The sequence below is a fragment of the Nannospalax galili genome, unplaced genomic scaffold (assembly GCF_000622305.1).
Source record: "Nannospalax galili isolate Female #2095 unplaced genomic scaffold, S.galili_v1.0 scaffold347, whole genome shotgun sequence".
In the NCBI taxonomy this organism is placed as follows: Eukaryota; Metazoa; Chordata; class Mammalia; order Rodentia; family Spalacidae; genus Nannospalax; species Nannospalax galili.
This window is the reverse complement of record NW_008355793.1, coordinates 113,938-126,109: the sequence shown is the minus strand read 5'-3', so window position 1 is coordinate 126,109 and position 12,172 is coordinate 113,938. Positions and strand designations below refer to the sequence as shown.

Here is a 12,172-nt window from a genome sequence, read left to right as displayed (position 1 = left end):
AAGAAGATGCCCTTCAGACATGGCCACAGGCCAGTCCAATAGAGGCAATTCCCCGATTGAGGCTCCCTCAACGCAGGTGTGTCAAGTTGACACTAAAGCTATCCAGCACACTCACTTTCTTTTTAAAAAAATTATGAGGCATAATAACATTAACAAAAAAATTTTCCATCTATTGTAAGAATTCTTTTCCTGGGGATACTAAGCAAGGCTTATTCCCTTTTAAGTTTCTTTTGTCCAACCAGTGTTTGATTAAAGTTTTACTGAGTAACCAATGAATACACTGCACTTACTTACCCAGAGAACTGAGGAGTTGCAGAGGTATATGAATGACCTGGCACGCCTTTACCCAGCATGGAGCAACCCTTCTCTTCATAGCCTTCACCAGATTATATACTTTAGCCTTCCCCAAATCCAGGAGACCATGTGTGATTAGGACCAAATTACATACAATTTGATGGGAATAGTGGCTGGCTACTCCTGTGAGGGTCCAATAACCCTGCTTGGCCCCCTTCTAATGAATGAGCACAACTGTCAACAAGCCCAATTGTAACAGTGTTAAGCGATAAGGCTCAGCTGAAGACATAATGATCAAAATTATTTCATGCAGAAGAAACTGTTGTATGGCATGATCTTAACAAAACGATGTGGAATTTAAAGAGTTGGTACTAGGATCCACAAATGAGGGAGAATATATGTATTTTACTTTTCTGAGTCTGTGTTACTTCACTTAGTATAACAGTTGCTAGGTCCATCCATTTACCTGCAAATTTCATTATTTCATCTTTCTTTACTGCTGAATAGAACTCCATTATGTAAATATATCACATTTTGGTTAACCATTTGTTAGTTGAGGGGCACATAGATTGCTTCCATCTCTTAGATACTCTGAAACTAGCAGCAACAAACATGGTTGTACAAGTGTCTCTACAATAGGATGAGTCCTTTGAGTATATACCAGGGAATGGTATAACCAAGTCATATTGTAGTTTCATTTTTAGTTTTTTAAGTGTTCTCCACATTGTTTTCCATTGAGGTTGAATGAATATGAGCAGTCTCCTTTTTCCACCTCCTTGCCAATATTTGGTTTCATTTGTTCTCTTGATCTTAGCCAGTATGATGGGGGTAAGTTAATACTAGAGGGTGGTTTTAATTTGCATTTCCATAATTACTAAGGATGTTGAACACTTTTTGAGATACTTCTTATCCATCTTCATTTCTTCCTTTGAGAACTTTCTGTTTAGATCCTTAGCCCATCTTATAACTAGGTCTATTGGTTTCTCACTTCTTTGTTTTTTGAGTTCTTTATGTATTCTGGATGTTAATACTTTTGTTATATGTGTCACTGGTGAAGATGTTTTCCCATTCTGTGGGTTTTCTCTTCAGTTTTTATATTGTTTCTTTTGCCATACAGAAGCTCTTTATTTTAATGAGGTCCCAGTTGTTGATTGCCGACTTTATTTCCAAAGCAACTTCTGTCTGATATAGAAAATCCTTTACTACACCTATATATTGGAAGCTACTGCCAATATTTTCTTAATTTACCAAAAAATGCTATTTATTTCTCCATTGTATTTTTATAGTTTTGAAATGAAAGTTTTTATTTTACATTTTTATTCTTTTAGAATTTCATATCTGCACACATGGAAATATGTGGATATATTGCCCCTATTCCTGTTTTGCCTCTCCAACTACCCCATATCTGTCAACACCTCCCAATCCTGACTTCATGTACATTTAATATTACACTAAGTCTTCTCAGTGCTGCATAGATGTGCATGGATTTGCAGACATTACCTAGAGCTCTGGAATCCTACTAATGCCCAAACCATCCAAGAATACTTGTTCCCTCAAGAACTATAAGCTGCCAGCAGATCTTCAATAAGTGGGAGAGCCTGGAGATCATCTCTCCTTTCTGTGCTGGACTTTTAGCTGGCTTGATCTTGTGCAGGTCATATACAGATTACCACAGATGATGTATCATATAAAACAGTGTTTCACAGCACTCCTTTCCACCCTCCAGCTATCACATTGTTTCTACCTCCTTTTCCATGAAGCTTCCTGATCATTGGCAAGAGGTGGAAGTGTTGATGATAATGTCCTTTTTAGAGTTGAGCAATCAGTATACTCCACAGCACTTTGACTACTTCTGTATCTCTGAAGTGACTATTGCTCATTTTAAAAAGGAGCTTATCTAAGCATGGTTTTGACAGTCCAGGTCTATTGATATAATCATATACATATAGTTTGAACATAATTTGATAATATGACCATAGCAAAATAACAGTAACTGGCTCTATCCTAGAACCTATAAATTTTCTGGATACCTGAATTTTACAGTAAGACTCATAGAACTTCCTCCTGCCTCATTGGCCTCAAATTGAGTAAGAACTAGTTAATAATACTAAAATTGTCATAACACTATTGTACCAGTGTAGCCTATAGATGTATGTCAGGTCCATTTGTTATAAGATGTTATTTAATTCAGATTTCTTTTTATTTTTTGTTAAGATGACCTGTCTATTGGACATTATGGGTTATTGAAGTCACCCTTGGTTATGTAATTGGGATTAATTTGTATTTTATACAATTGCAGTACTTTTTAATGAAAATGAATGCATCAGAGTTTGGTGCATATATTTTCATGATTGTAACATCTTCTTGGTCAATTGCTCCATTAATTAGAATGAAGTGACCATCTTTTTTTCTTCTGAATATTTTTAATTTGAAATCTATTTTGTCAGATATTTGAATTTTAACCTGTGCTTGTTTCTTAGTGCTGTTTGCCTGAATAGGGTTTCCATCCTTTCACCCCAAGGGAGTATGTATACTTGAAGGTAAGATGAATTTTTATAAGACAATAAAAAGATGGAATTTATTTCTTAATCGATTTGAATAGCCCGTATCTTTTCACTGGGGATTTGAAGCAATTAATACTTAGCTTTATTAGTTATTATTAAAAGATGTGTATTGGTGGTTTCTTTAGTAGTTTTTGTGAAACATTGTGAGTTTTGTACCTCATAAATTTGCTTTAATGAACCATTAGCTCCAATTCCTTTAAGCAAATTCATTAATTGCCATACAGGTAGATGAGATTCAGGAGACAAAGATATCCCAAAAGTGAAAGCAGAAAGAATACAAAGTGAAAGTTTAGAGCCTATTCCTTTCAATTTTGGCCTGATAAAGATAAATGCCAAAAAAGGAACGAAATCATTATGTGTACCAGTGCAAGTATCAAGAAAGCCTTGCTATCCTTGTCATAAGACTTAGAACTTTTGTATGACTGGGATGCTCTGTAATTCTCTTCTTCCTTTTACCTTAAATTGGCATTGATTTATAAGTTCGGAATAGAGAGCCTCTTCTTCAATTGGGTAACTAAAATTTTGTGTTTATTATGAGATACTACATTATATTTTCGCATAAATAAAAACTGACTCAGAGGATGCATTAAGGGAAGGTGGGCATTAGAATGCATGAAGAGCAAAAGTAAAGATATGGAATACTGGGAGCAGAATTATTCAAGAAGAGAAAAATGTGGTGTCATTGGGAAACAGAAGGGTTCAGAGAATGTACTCATAAAAATTAAGGTATATTATACTGTTTGTTATAGTCATATGGAAAGCTAATATATTTCAAAGGAAATTTTAAAAGTTTAATAGAAGGAGATAGTAGAGCTTGTATGTAATAAATAAGATAGGAAGGAAATAATGTTAATTTTTTTGTCTTTTTGAGACAAGGTCTCTCTGTATCCCGAGATTTCCTGGAACTCACTATGTAGACCAGGTTGGCCTCGAACTCACAGAGATCCTCCTGCCTCTTCTTCCCAAGTGCTGGGATTAAAGGCTTTATGTCATTAAATTTTAAGTGAGGACAGGAGCACAGGGATGGGGGAGAAGAGAAGTTGAAAGGTGATTAATCAAATTAAAAGTGCATGGAAATCTTTGTTGAAACTTTGTACTTTGTAAGCTAATTACTAAAGTAATTCAGAAAAAAGGTTTTTCAGTAAAGTTACCCTAAATACGTGTTCAATACTGCTCTAAGGAGACATGATTTAATAATTGAAAATCTCAGTACTAAGCATGAATACCTTTCTAAATGTTATTGCTCATGGATGCCCCAGAATTTTCCAAATAAGGCATGGTATTATTATTATTATTATTATTATTATTATTATTATTCATTGTCCATTAAAACTAGTGACCAAGACCCTATTTCTGTAGGCACCAGACACTTTTGTTGGAGGACATAGAGAGATCAGTCTTGAACTGACCTGGAAACTTCCACCTTGCTCCTTAGCTTTCAGAGTGCTGCAGGGTGCCAGATAATGGCACCAATGTGCCAGATAATGTGTGCCACTGGTATCAATATTATTTGGTAACCCATGGCACTCTGCCCAGATTTGAGGCCTACTCCATAAGTGGGGATTCATTCCTGATATTGCAAACCTGATCAAAATCCCATGGATCAAGCGGTCTTAAGCCCCAGAGAAACCTACTACCACTATTTTACAAATGGTCAAGCTGTCAGAATGCCTTCTTAGTCAGAGAAACTTCTTTGTGAATTGGGCAGTGGTTAACATGGAGACTCATAACTGGTCAAATTGCTGAGAATAACAGTCTGTTTCATGAAGTTTTCCCTTCACCCTTTATGGGAGATGCAAGCCCTCACCCTCTGATGCCCCAGGGATGACAAACTGACATAAAGCATTCTATTAGTATTTTAGTATGGTTTATATGATGCCCGGGTAAGAGTGACTTACAAAGCCTAATTTCCTATAGCCCATCTTCTACATTTTGACTAAGCTTTGAGATCCACAATACTACAAGCTGATCTTCAGGGTCATTCCCTGCCCAAAGTTCGTCAGCTGTCCATGCACTATCTAGTTCTGTGGGCCACTCAGGGACCACGGCACCCTGGCTGGGCAGGATCCACGCAGGCTGGCTCAACAGGCACACCGGGTTTCACCACTTCGAAAGGGTGCCAACTTTTCTTCTTTTTTCCCAGTGTGCTCTGCTTCTCTCTGGTTCCCTAGACTCACCCCCTCTTTCCCTGGGAGGACTCATTTACCCATCAGTGTCAATGTTAAGATCTAATTGGAATATCTACCTCTACCCTTCTCCATCACGTAAAGCACATGGAACATTTCAGAAAGGAAAATAGAATATTAGAAGCAAAGCACGGGGAAGATTTCTGTGAAATTATCTCTTCAGGACATGACATGACTGTTGCACTCATGAACTCACACCATCTGAGTTTCCCATCATAAAATCTACAAGAGATCAAGATAATCAAAATTCAAACATGGATAGAGGAAGATCCCAGGATACTCCATCCCTAGCTGAGTATCTATTGCCAGTTGAGGGCTCCTGAGGACCAATGTTTTCAATTTGCTGATGTTACTTCTGGTAGATTGCCATACTACAGTGGATAGACCCAGTATATATATCATGGACGTAGAGGCAGCAATAAGAAGATTGAATGGAATAATTTTAACAGATATTCTCTGCATTTTGATCAATTGTGAAAGACTGTAGGCAATATGTGGCTGCTGAGAGGAGAGTTTGTTTTTCCAAGGATGAGCTCCCTAAGAGGTTATCCAATCCCAAGTGGTTGTCACTGAACACATACTCACATGTATCCCTAAATGTACTCAGAATATGGTACATTTATACATGTATATGCATATATGCTTGTATATGTAGCAATAGTATTACAAGAAATCATCATGAAATTAAGAAATTGACAGAGCATATGGATGGGGGATGTGGGAAGATTTGGAGGTGAAGAGGGAAGTGAAATAGATATAGACGGAAATGCAGTAATAATGTATGAAACACTACAAATACAAAGGAATACAAAATATAAAAAAAGGGGAGGGGTTTGGGAGGGGGTGTGTAGGAATGGGTCTGGTTGGAGTATAAGGGAGGAAATAGTTGATATAATTGCCATAAACTGTGCCTGTGCATGAAATTCTCAAATAATAAATAAAAAATTATCAGAAATAGAACACAATGATGTAAATGACCAACAGGTAACAATGGAACAGAAAGTATTAAATGAATAGGGGATGGGAGGGGAGGGTAAATATAGAATGCAGGAAGGGATAATTAGCACCAAAGACCTATTTTAAAAGTCATATGGAAACCTAACATGCACAAATTTCTAATGTGTTTGTGTGTGTATGTGTTGTGTATGTATGTATGTAATGTTGTAAATATTCCCTATTAGACAATATAGGCTAATAAATACTCAGTGCTAGGTATAGGTTCCTTTTGAAATTTTTGGCCAATGACATCTCACTGATTCCCCTCCATTACAAGTTACTTCCATTGTTCTTAGTTACCCTCTAGAACTTGATGGTAGAATCCTATTGCTAAAGACTCACAGTCCTTGAATTTTAAAATATGGAGAGATCAAGATGATACTCATCTGGAAGTTTGATCCCTATACACTAGTTTTCATAGTGTTGGATGGTGTTACACACAGTAATGGAAGAGAAAATAGTTATTACACTTCAGAAGCTGTTCACACTGTGATCTACAATAATGACCTTCCTTGCAAGAGGTGCCATAATGGCATGAATATCATGTGAGTAACCAATCATGTTTTACTTGGATTTAGGGTCCCCTCCACAAGATTGAATTCATGTCTGGCACCATTACTGGTTCCAAAGACGTGTAGCTATGCAGGGAATAAGACCTAGGTGTGAAGTTATTTCTATTTTGCTAAATGGACATAGCTTTAATCTGTCTCCTAATTACTTATCATCATAACCAAAGATTAGTGCTTCTCTCATATGTCATCAGAAAAGTTTCTTTTGGTTATTAACACAGAGACCAACATCTGATTAAAGTGTAGAGAATAGGAGTGTTAAGAAGAGTGTCAATAAGAATAGAGTGTTCAGCCCTAAATTGAACATCTATATCACACCACCTCACTCCAAGTCTCAGGGATCATCTGGGAGGGGAAGGGGGAAAGACTGTAAGAGCCAGAAATTGTGGATTGCTAGAATGAAACAATGTCTTTTGGATACACCAGGGCAGGTGTTCAAATTGAACTCATATTGATTGAGACAGTATACAAAAGAATTGTGCAGGGTCAGGACAGACAAAATTCCAGCACAGAGAGGGAAGTTGGCCACAAAGTTGCTCCACTAGATGAAAAGTCACTGGCAATTGAGAGCTGCAGGGAGAGGGAAAGGCAGTTGCTTTAGAAGTATGGACCTTGACCAATTCTACAAACTTCAGTTTAAAGAATTAAATTAAATTTATAGTATTAGACAACTAAATGGAAATAACTGTAGTTCATATGGGTTCATGTTTAACATAGACTCTATTATCTTGTTATCTTTTCATTAATGTCTTATTGGACATTTTATCCAGAAACTTCATGAGACAAACACTGGGGATAGCAACCATAAGAAAATATAACTTTATCTAGTAGTGTGGCTTTATCCTGTTAAAAGTGCCAGTTCATCATGTAGTGGATAAATAACAACAGTTAGCTCAGGTGGAAAGGTACCTACCATCAGAAGAAGATATTCCTCTACCATTTAGAAAATGGAGTTTAAATAACAGCTTTCTTAATTATCCTATTGAGAACACATATTTTTATGTTTCAAGCAGCTTGAAATATGTGTGCTGGTTTAATCTACATTTTATTTTATTTTTGGACACATTTAAGCCACGGTCTTTACGTCACTGTGAACACCTGATTGACAAATATATCTACATTAATTGCTTTGTACCCATCAAACATGTGGCTGTATAAATCATTACTTTATTAATATATCCTTTAGGAAGTCATCAACTTTGCAAAGTTTATAATGAATCACAAATATTAGGTAGTAAATTCTAATATTTAATAGTAAACTGTTTAATAGTTTAATTTTAATTCTAAAAGTATTTGCAAAAAAACATGGTGTCAGAGGTTTCAACTAAGTATATGTGTTCTATAAAATCCATCAAAAATCAAAACATATGTTCCATGAGATCAAATGCATGATAAAATTTAATTTATCATTATGTATTATATACATTCAACAAACAGTTATATTTTACTCCACAGAGATATTTAAAAAATTATGAAGTAATTATTTAGTTCTTAAATGATAAATGATAGGGTATTTAGTTCTTAAGTGATAAATGATAGGGAAGTAAACAATGGTTACTATTATTCCAGAGGTGCTAACAGTTTGGTAGTCGATGGCTATAATGCATAAATCTCATAAAAGGAGTACATTTTAACATTTCAAACATAGTGATACCCTAGGATTAATCTAAACTAATCTTTATAATTTGGAATGCTAAAAAAAAACCCTCAGCATTATTTTCCTCACAGCTTCCTTTATCTGTTTGTTTCTTAGACTGTAGATGACAGGATTCAAGAAAGGAGGAACAATGGTATAAAACAAACAGAATGGTGTCCTGAACGAATTCTGGGATGATGGGAGATCTTACATATACACAAGAATCAGAGCTAAATAATACAGATACCACAATAATGTGAGGGACACGGGCCAAAAAGACCTTTCCTCTCTCTTCGAGAGGAAACTTCAACACAGTTGAAAATATGTGAACATATGATACAGCAATGAAGAAAAAGCAGCTACCAATAATGGTGATGATGGTTAGAAGAATTAGGAGCTTGTTGTTAAAGGTATCTATGCAAGAAAGCCTCAGGAGTGAGAGGACATCACAGAAGACCTGAGGAACCACAATAGAGTGACAGAAAGACAGCTGGAATGTTTTCACTGTGTGTGAACCTGGTATTACAAGGCCAATGAGTAGGGAAGCCAGTGTCATCTGAACACAGACTTGGTGGTTCAAGATCACAAGATAGAGGAGGGGCTGGCAGATGGCTGAAGAGTGGTCCTATGCCATTATGGCGAGAAATAGACCCTCTACACTGGCACAAAATATGACTAAAAACACCTGTGCAGCACACACAGCCATAGAAATGCCCCTGTTTTCAATGAAAGTGTTGAGACAGGCATTGGGGACTGTGATAGAATTATAGCACATGTCTAAAATGGACAGATTTCTGCAGAAGAAATAGGGTATTTAGTTACCATGATGATGGCAAATTTTCCTATTAAGCTTCCCAGGTACATCAGTAGGAACAGCATGCTTATCAGGAGTCTGAGCTCAAATGTCTCAGCAAAAGCCTTGAGGAGAAATTCAGTCACCATGGTGGAATTTGACACAGTGTGAAGCTGCAGGTGCATCTGAAAATGGAAAGTAAGGAAAGAGAACAAGCATAAAATAATAAATGACTAACATTCCCTTCATTTTCTCACTTCTTTTTTCTATAAAGGAATTATAGGTATGAAAAATCTAGTGTTTGTTTCTTTGGATATACTTGAACCATAGTAATGTTTGATATATACAGATCCTAAGAAATATAGTGCAGCCCATCCTATTGTATGGTATAATGTTAAGTATGGTTACTCAGTTTCTATAATTATACACATCTCATGAAATTCAGTGTCTTAATGAAGATTAAATTGATTAATATATGGCACATTCCTCAGACAAATCAATTATTAGAATCCATCAGTAATGGCTAGAGAGTTTTAGCACATGAAATCTATATTATATTTAGGAGTTTAGATGTAACTATTATTGCAAATTTTAAACATATGCTATATTTTTATGTTCTATGAATGTGCTCATCACACACACAGAAATACTTGTATGAGTATGGATGGAGTAAAAGAGAGAATGAAAAGGAAAGATAACAGACATTTTGAGACAGAAGATAGTTTTGAAAAGAGAGAGAAAGATATATTAGAAGGAAGGGAGGTTTTCAAAGCTTGCTTCCTGACTGGGAAATCTGAGACCTCCAGAACAGGCCAGAAGGTGGAAACCCAGTCACAGTTAAACTGTCACACTTGAGGGAGAGTTTCCTTTCCTTGCAGAAAAATTCTTTTTGATGTAGTACAATAAGATTATAGATGCCGATCTGCATTATTTAAAATCAAGTGTTTGAAAATTGGAATTATGTCTCCAAAACACATCTCAGCAAATCCTAGATTAATGATTTGTTAAATACCCATGTCCGGGAGTCCAGCCAGCTTTACACATGAAATTAAACATCCTTCTATCTATGAGATTACTTGGTTGATTTTACATCGGACTCCAAGTTTGTCTGACTTGAATGCACAGAATGCTGCACTGTGCTCTTCCAACTGTGATTTGCACACTGCCACCCTTCCCTGCATTATTTCTCAGGAACTTTCTTAAGACAAACTCAGATGCTGTGTTCATATTTTCTCACATTTCTGACAAGCTGGAACTGACATGACATCCAAATGTGGTGAGAGTCAGTGTCTGATTAGTGTCCCTTAAAATCTATGAACTAAGGAATGGTCTTAGGGAAAATTAATTTGGCCATGACTGGTTTCGGAGACAGTGGTTGTGGAAGAGTGAATAAGCCCAGAAAGGATTTCCATACAGCAATAAGGAAATTTGAAAGTTTTAATTTTTCAAATATGTGTGTATAATCCTACAAAATCTTAATGAACTTTTCTTTTAAATACGTAATTAGAAAAGTATACATTTTTATTATCTAAATGTTTATTCCATTACATGAATTAAATTTTTAATTAAATATATTGGTATTTTTACCCTAGATCCTAAAACCATGTCAACTCCAGTTTTGCTACAGAAACTTCTTCAGTACTTAAAACATTTTCCATTTCTACTTTCTTTAAATCCTTACCCTTTCCTGCATTTAAGGCTCTCACTCTGTGTTTTAAACACAACACATGTGTATAGTTTCCTTGAGGGTGGGTTCTTTTTCAGTATTTGTTTTTGGAGTCTCACAAAATTCCACATACTTAGCTGATCACTGTCAATTAAATAAATAATTTCAGCCACAAAATGTATTAGATTTTAAATCTTAAATGAGTAAAACAATATAAATATGATATTTAAAAACGTACTAATATTCGACACTTAAATTTTTAGACAAATTTTACCTTCTTCCAAGTGTTAATATTGTCACAAATTTGGTAAAATATAATGAATATAGTAAAATACACAGTAGAAGAAAACAAAGTTCTTTTAGGCCCTGATACTCCTGATGGGAAAGTTTACAACATAAAACACAAATAAATATGAAAAATAATTAATGATTTTGGTCTGCAATTCAAAGGGTTATTCTTAGAATCAAACCCACCCAAATTATATTAGTATAGCATGTGCATTTTAAGTCAGGAGCAAGCAGCACACACAGGTCATCCCAGCACCTGGTACTGAGTCAGGAAACTTACCATAAATTCAGGTCTAGGCCAGTCTGAGCTCCACTGTGAGACCCCACTGAAAAACCATCACTAAACACTTCATAAAATAATAAACAAAGACAAACAAGACAGGGGTGGTGGCATAGTCCCTTAATCTCAGCACTGGGAAGGCAGAAGCAGACAAATCCCTGTGAATTCAAGGCCAGCCTGATCTACATAGCAAGCCTAGGCCAGCTGAGGCTATAGAAAGACAAAATCTCAAAAAAAAAAAAGCCAAACAACCAAACAAGAAGAACAAAACCCAAAACAAAACAAGAAAAAAACAGAGGAAACAACTAAGTACAGTGTTTTATGTTTTGGTCCCATCTCAAAAAAGTGATTTTAAAAGCCAAAATCAAAACTAACTTTTCATAAGGTACAGATATACATTCAAAACCCAGTGCAGAATAAGAAAAACATGTTTGTTTCTTATGTTAAGCAGTCTGCTGGTTTGCATAGATAGCCTGAGTTGCTGGAAAAAAAAAAGCCTAGTTCTTAATTTTCTGACAAAGCCGTAATCTATAAATGACAGTTATTTTTATTTGTTTATTTTTTGGAGATTCAAACTCATTTGTTTTTTCTCAAATTCTTTATGAGCACTTATAACCTCATACAATATTTCCTAATCAAATCCAGACACCCTCCCCATCCATGCATCCACATTCCCTCATCAAACCTCATGCATTCCACCATACAGTCTCATTCAGTCAAGCATCTGCATCCACATGTCCCTTAGTGAAAACTCGTCCACTGGAGTCTAGTCAGGTCGTCCAGTGGCAAGGCTAACTCTCCTCCATCCAGCATCCATCTGTCTCCAACAATTTCCAATCTAGTGCAGGCAAGCCACACATCTCTCTCTTCTCCTCTGGGTCCTTGTTTAATTATGTTTCC

General features: G+C 35.9%; 1 pseudogene; it reads right to left on the bottom strand.

Moving 5' to 3' along the window:
- Positions 1–8,302: 8,302 nt before the first annotated feature.
- On the bottom strand, positions 8,303–10,219 carry LOC103750522 (annotated as a pseudogene).
- Between the last annotated feature and the right edge of the window lie 1,953 nt (positions 10,220–12,172).